This window comes from Pseudomyrmex gracilis, unplaced genomic scaffold, assembly GCF_002006095.1.
Source record: "Pseudomyrmex gracilis isolate BER0280 unplaced genomic scaffold, ASM200609v1 scaffold_1129, whole genome shotgun sequence".
Lineage (NCBI taxonomy): Eukaryota > Metazoa > Arthropoda > Insecta > Hymenoptera > Formicidae > Pseudomyrmex > Pseudomyrmex gracilis.
In genome coordinates, this window is record NW_018021713.1 from 30943 (window position 1) to 38641 (window position 7699).

The 7699-nt window shown below is 33.3% G+C and overlaps 2 long non-coding RNA genes across 10 annotated transcripts in view; both read right to left on the minus strand.

The window, feature by feature from the left end:
• LOC109861898 overlaps positions 1–2590 on the minus strand; it is an 11630-nt gene extending 9040 nt beyond the window's left edge. For 3 of the 9 annotated variants that reach the window (XR_002251047.1, XR_002251041.1, XR_002251040.1), the window contains exons 1-4: positions 1524–2589; positions 1232–1421; positions 956–1137; positions 640–782 (exon numbers count right to left, since the gene is read on the minus strand). This is a non-coding gene — a long non-coding RNA (uncharacterized LOC109861898). Of the gene's footprint in view, positions 1–639; positions 801–955; positions 1138–1231; positions 1422–1523 lie in introns of all 9 variants that reach the window. The other 6 variants (XR_002251045.1, XR_002251043.1, XR_002251042.1 and 3 more) reach the window with 5 other exon arrangements.
• A 2618-nt stretch (positions 2591–5208) lies between these two features.
• LOC109861899 lies at positions 5209–6502 on the minus strand. Its single transcript, XR_002251049.1, has 3 exons — positions 6040–6502; positions 5816–5951; positions 5209–5685 (listed from the first exon to the last, which is right to left on the minus strand). It is a non-coding gene; the product is annotated as an uncharacterized LOC109861899 (long non-coding RNA).
• Between the last annotated feature and the right edge of the window lie 1197 nt (positions 6503–7699).

The following is a 7699-nucleotide window of genomic DNA, read 5'->3' on the forward strand; positions in this document are numbered from 1 at the left end:
AAGACTTTCCCGCCTTACTTTAGCCGTAATCTTAATCCTCAAGCGAATTGGCGAAATTTCAATTCTTACGGCTAAAAACTTAAGGCTTACAGTTGAGCTTGTTATGATGACCAATGAAAAGCGAGACAAAAGTATGCAGATATTAAAACATGGTAGTTGACGTTGACAGTCTTTCATGATGGATCCGAACGTTGATATAAAAAAAAGTAATTTAAAAAAGTAGTAAACAAAAGTAGTTGTTACATTCTAGTAATATACTCCTTATCTGCTTTCTGATTGGTTTTTTGTAATCATTAAGACTTAAAACTTTGAGTTTCCAAAGTTTATTGTAGACACTACAACTTAACAGCTTATGCCTTATACTTACAGCTTAAGACTTAAAGCTTAAGTCTTACGGCTTAAATTCTCATTGTAGACGACGCATAAGGTAACTTTTGCTGAAAATTTTGAGCTTATTTCACTCGACGTGGTATCTCTTTTCACTAACATTCCTATTGAACTTGTAATTAGTGGTTTGGAAAAGAGATGGCATTTAATAACACATAATACTAATTTACCTAAAGAAGAATTTTTTCTAGCAATCAATCTTGTGTTCAACTCTACTTTTTTTCGTTTTAATAACAAATATTACAAACAGACCTTTGGTGCTCCTATTGGTTCTCCACTCTCTCCGATCCTTGCAGACATTGTAATGCAGGATCTTGAAACATCCATTTGTGAATCTCTCTCTTTCCATCTACCTTTACATGTCAGATACGTCGATGACATAGCTCTCATGGTTCCTAAAAAGCAATTTGATGCTGTTTTAAATCTTTACAATTCTTATCACCCATGCCTTCAGTTCACTATGGAGGTTGGTGGGGATAGACTTAATTTTTTAGACATCACTATTATTAAAAATAATAACAAATTAATACACGACTGGTATCATAAGCCAACGTTTCCTGGTAGATACCTGAACTATTTTTCTAACCATCCTATTTGCCAAAAAAAAGAGGCACGATCATCAGCCTCGTAGACAGAGCCTTCTTTTTATCACATCCTAGATTCCATTCCAAAAAGTTAGACTTTATTTTTAATTTATTAATTGACAATAACTATCCTATGGACTTCATATATGATAATTTTATTCTTAGACTAAAACAGAATTTTTATAAAAATAATGACAAAAAGGTTTTTGTCTAGCAAATGTTCTAATGACATACAACGTCACTGGTTTGTCTTGCCTTACATCAATAAATATTCGGAGAGATTTTCAAAAATACTTCCTTCAGAATCACATACGCGTTTAGCTTATTACAATCTCGACAAACTGGCTAAATTTATCGAAGTTCTTAAGGATCCTTTGCCCCTTCTCTCACATCCTTCGATAGTATACAAGATCAAGTGCCGTGAATGTGAAGCTTCGTATGTAAGACAAACTGGTAGAATGTTACAAACCAGAATTAAGGAACATAAAAGCCACATTAATAGAAATTCCACTCAAAAATCTGTTATAACTGAACACAGATTGCAATACTCACATGAATTTGAGTGGGACAGAGTAGAAATATTTGATTATGATAGATCTTACAGCAAAAGATTGGTATCAGAAATGCTACATATAAGAAGTCAAGTCTGCGGACTTAATCTACAGTGTGACACGGAAAATTTAGACAATTCATATTTACCGTTTGTCGATAAGACATCATAAAGTGTTATGTTATTTGTAGATTTTACTTCTATCTTTATACACACGTTTGTTTCTCAGTCGCGTATTCACTTTTGTAAAGTGTTGGTCGGGACGGCTTGTGCGACATGGACATCCAAGATCAGCACTCAGCGACATATAATAGCTAAGATTTTTGTAAGTGACTTTGTATATTGTTTTATTCTGCGATTCTTAATTAATTATTTTCAAATTTCATTTATCGGATTCTATCTTAATTCTTTGTAAACATGCATTTGATAAGGACCTAATAGAAAGGTCAAAAACGTTTATGCTATAGTTTTTTAATAAACGGATTAAAATAAATACACACTCCAAAAACTGTGTTTTGCTTCAACAGCCAAAAAATTCATTTGTTCATTAAAAAATTCCTGAAGCTACATACACTCATCTTTACATAAAAATCATTGGCATTATAAGCTAGTGCTTTACATTGTATATGATAGTCAATTGTATCTATGACACCTGGAATACTACAGGAACGCGCTGGTATGGAAGATCTAAAAAATAAAATATTATTTAATAAGATATTATTTATGGAAAGCATTATTTTTTATACTATACAAAAGTTTCTACTCTTGTTACTGTGCTATATTAAAGTATTATTTATAGTACACTAAATGACATGTTGCATTTGCTTATATCTAACCATACAATATAATTAGATATTAAATCAGTTAATACTGAAATTTCTTTCAATATACCGTGTTCTACTTTTATCTATATTGAATCTATTGCCTGCAGCCAAATAACTTTCTTGTTTTGCTACAATTTAAATCGTGAATAATACTTTTTTAGTCACATCAACTGATCGGTTACGATTTTTTACCATAGCATTGCCAAAATATTAATATATATATATATATATATATATATACATATATTTACTACTTCCTATAACAATAAATAAATATAGTCATAAGAGCCGTTTGCAGGATGTTGTGCGGAAATATACATGTATATATATGTGTACATACATATATATATACGTGTTTACATGTAAATTCATACACGTGAGTTTTTTGAATTCAAATTTCAATTCTTAAAATCATATAGGATGCTATATTTGCATTACATATATGAGACGCCCCGTATATTCCAAGTTCGACTTTTGGCTGAGTTTTTTGATATACGGGCCTCTCACATATGTGATACAAATCTAGCATTCTATATGATTTTAAGAATTGAAATTTCAATTTAAAAAACTAACGTGTGAACACGTATATATATATATATATATATATATATATATATATATATATATATATATATATATATACACACGCATATTTCCGCACAACATCCTGCGAGCTGCTCTTATGACCGTATTTATATTTTCTCAGTTTAAAAACTTTCAGAACCTAAGGATTCTTTATTAATTAATAACTACCCCGATAGCCAAATGATAGCAATATGCCTGCAGTATGCACGCAAGTTTAATCAGCACTTTGCAGCAGATTCCACTCAGCTCTGTGTCATTATAGTAAGTGAATTATATAGGCACGATATGTAAAGAAAACAACACAAAACTATAGAAATAAATGAAGAATGAAAAGACAATAGCACGTTATGCTTCAAATCTGTTACATTTTTTGAGCAAGTTCTGCTTGATTGATGCAATACTATTTGCATCACGGCATGATACATTTATATTTTCTTTTTTTCTGTTTTTCTGCCGACACTAGTTGAAAACAGATTATGTTTGAATGTTGGCTACATTGTATTGGCATAATGTGTTATTGCAGATTTTGCAAAATATACTAACTCAGTCTTGGTTATCTGGGTAAGTACATATGATATTTACCCAGGTAATCAAGACTGAGTAATCATATTTTGCAAANTCTGCAATAACACATTATGCCAGTACAATGTAGCCAGCATTCNAACATAATCTGTTATTTCAACTAGTGTCGACAGAAAAACAGAAAAAAAAGAATATAAATGTGTTATGTCGTGATGCAAATATTATTGCATCAATCAAGCAGAACTTGCTCAAAAAATGTAGCAGATTTGAAGCATAACGTGCTATTGTCATTTCATTCTTTATTTATTTCTATATTTTTGCTGTGTTGTTTTCTTTACATATTGTGCCTACATAATTCACTCACTATGATGACACAGCTGAGTGGAATCTGCTGCAAAGTGCTGATTAAATCTGCGTGCATACTGCAGGCATACTGCTATCATTGGCTATTGGAGTAGTAATCCAGATAATCAAGATTGAATGAGCATGTTTTGCAAAGTCTGCAATAACATGTTAGCCAGTAGAATGCATCCAGTATTTAAACATAATCTGTTATTTCAAGTAATGTCGACAGAAAAGCAGAAAAAAGAGAATATAAATGTGTCATGCCGTGATGCAAATATTATTGCATCAATCAAACAGAACTTGCTAAAATAAATGTAACAAATTTGATGCATAACGTGCATCAAATGCATTGTCTTCATTTCTTTCTATATTGTCACTGTGTTGCTTTTCTTGCATATCGTGCCTACACAATTCACTCATATGAGGACACAGCTAAGTGAAATCTGCTACGAAGTGCTGATTAAACCTCCTTGTATACTCCTGATATACTGCTATTATTTGGCTATCTGGGAAGATACATAATAAAAAATGTAAAATAAAATGTATATTTTATACGATATACATTTAGAATACATTTACTCACACCTATAGCTGTTCGAGACATCCTGAAGTGTTCTTTCAATAAAGAGTTATTATATAATAGAACTATTTCTTCGTAATAAATTACATTTTTTGTCGTATGCCACGTTTGTGTAAATTATTCGGCAGCAACTGATTTAACTCTTCTTCAATTAACAATCTGATAAAATTTTTTTGTACAATATTATTATCTAATAATTTGACAATTATCAGATTGTTGAAATTCATTATTATATTACGATATGTATTAATATTAAGCACTTTACAATGAGTTCAATAACTTTTTGTTTAAGTGGTTAGTTATTCAGTAGTTTTGGTTATGTTTTTAATGTTACATGTCACACTCTGAACGCAGCCATAAGAAGCGTTCAGAAAAATATTTCTTGCTAGAGAGAAGACTGAGACTGCGTTCCGAGTTACGCATATGCACGTATTTATCTATAGTATACGTAACGTGTACTATAGATAAATGCGTGCATATACGTAACGTGTACTATAGATAAATACGTGCATATGCGTAACTCGGGACGCAGCCTGAGAGCGGCCATCCTATTAGGCGATTTTTGGCGATCGTATGGTACATGTACCAAAGTGTACCAAACTATAATTTGAAGTCACTCAAACTATAGTTTGGTACACTTTGGTATGGCTGCGGTCCGTTTCATGCTTAAGCGCACATTTATCTATAGTATACGTGACATATACCACAGATAAATGCACGATTAAGCATGAAACGGACCGCAGCCTATATGTACCATACGATCGCCAAAAATCGCCTATTGTAATTTCTTACGACGGTTTTAGCCCTATATCATAAAAATGGATCTCAAAGGCCGTTCTACATTAAACGCAAGTCGCAGGTCTCGTGGAATTGATCAATCACGGTCGATTGGCTGATTTGAGTATGCAATTAGTCAAAATTCCACGAAATCTGCGACTTGCGTTTAATGTAAAATGACCTTTGAGATCCATTTTTGTGAATATGGCGCTAAAACCAGCGGCTGAAACCGTCGCAGGGGAACCAAACTCAGCTACTTTTAGTGGTGACGGAGCTTCATTTCGGTGGTCCTCGTGCCAGGCGGCAGCACAATCGATTTCATTCTCTGCCTCTTTTCCCCCTTGTCTAGAAGTGCATCACCTGATATCAGCCATAACAATTTCCAACAGTTTCGCTTTTGCTGGGTTTCGCGGCATTTCGCTACATTTTAATCCTCGTCTAGAATAGTCGCACAGGCTGTGTCGCATGTCGTAAGTAATAATGTCGCAGGAAAAGTTGTCGCATGTCGTAAGAGTGTCGCTAAGTAGATATCTACAACAGTCGCAAGAATTGTTTGCGACAGTCAGAAAATAGAATGTTAAAATGTAAGGTTTTTAAACATTCTTCATTAACCGTGCACTCCTCCAAACCATGATCGACCGACAAAGATTATTACTCTTACACTTTCTGCAACTCTGCTCTCAATTTTTGAACTTAATATTATTATATCATCAATTGCTCGGTGAATCAAACAGAAGATGGCGGGTGCGACCAGTAAATAGTGAAGAAAAACGGTGTTCCAAAGGGTTTCATGTAACCTGAAAAAAATACGAAGGAAATATACAAAAAAATACACATGAATGTACAACAGTCAGCTATATATAAATATGGCATGAACTAGCATACGCAAATCATTTCGGCGCCGAATTTCCTGTGCTGTGATTGGCTGATATCATGCGACATGCTTGTCGCAGTCGCAGAAAGTTAAAGTTGGCTCAACTCTGTACGACAAGAGCTCTTGCGACTGCGACAAGCTTAAGACCGGAAACAGTGTTTGTACAACATTCTTATACGACATACGACACGATCTGTGCGACTATTGTAGAAAAGGCTTTATGAGTTTTCTTCTGGTTTTAAAGTGTATTTTTGTGTATATGTATAGTTTTGTGCTGAGATGTGTGTAAAGCCAGCGGCACACGATGCTTTTTTGTCTGCTGGATTTCTTGAATGCTGGCTGCTGTGCTGGCTAAAGCAAGAGCAAAAGCAAGTGTGGTGATGTATGATGCAGTGCGAATGTTTTTATATGTAAAAAAACTTTTTAAATGTATTGTGTGAATGAATGTGTGTACATTTAGAGTTATGTTATTATATGTAAGGAGCATATATATATATATCGTTATTTGTATTATTGTATATTGTCTGTTATATTATTTATATTATAATATATTTTTATTATATTTTTGTATTTTGTATGTAAATGTGTGTGTGCATTTTAAACAAAAAAAATGATGCTATCAGCATATATAGTATATATAGCATATATACCATATATGCTGATAGCATCATTTAAAATGCATACACAACGCTCACAAAATATAATAAAAATATAATGATATAAATAATATACCATAAAAAATATACAATAAATAATACAAATAAAAATATATGTATACTCTTTACATATAATAACGTAACTTGAAATGTACACACACATTTACACAATACATTCACAATGGTGTTTTAAATATAAAAACATCCACACTATACATATACACTGCACCATATATCACCGCACTTGCTCTGTTACACACATATTTCAGCACAACACTATACACATAAAAATACACTTAAAATATAGAAAAAATGTGATTATCGTTACAATAATAAAAACTATGTTGTTATAAATAAAAATGTTAAAATTTATGAAATTAAGTTATTTTTTTTTGTGAAGTTTCTGAGCAATTAGTAAATTTAACCGTTACTTCTATTATATAAAATTACAGAAAAATAGTTTATATAACAAAATGCTTTTTATTTATGTATTAAATAAAAACATTTTTTTGTATAACTATTTTTTAAAGTAACTTTATATAATAGAAATAAGGTTAAATTTAATAATTGCTCAGAAATTTATAATTCATTTTACCTACATACGCGCAAGCGATTTAAACGCGGCGCCGGTACTCCCACTACTTTTTTTAGTTCGCAAAAAATGTGGTCCTTGCCGTAGACGGCGCTGAAAACTGTCCCCACTTTTTTTAAGAGTGAGTTAGTCCCCCCTGAACCGTCGTAAGAAACTATAATAGGATGGCCGCTCTCAGTCTTCTCTCTGCCCCAGTGTTGCTAGATCGGGCCGGCCAGCACCAAGAGCACCGAGGTGGTGGGGGCAGCACACAGCGAGAACCGCTGTCCGTGTGCGTGACGTCACACTCGGCTGTTCGGCTCGTGGAAGAGCGCAGACATACTATGTGTTCTGCCTCGCTTCCACCAAGCCCGCTACGCGAGCAAGACACTGAGGCTAGAAAGCAATGTTTCGTTGCGCGCTTGTAGCGTATGACAATATGAC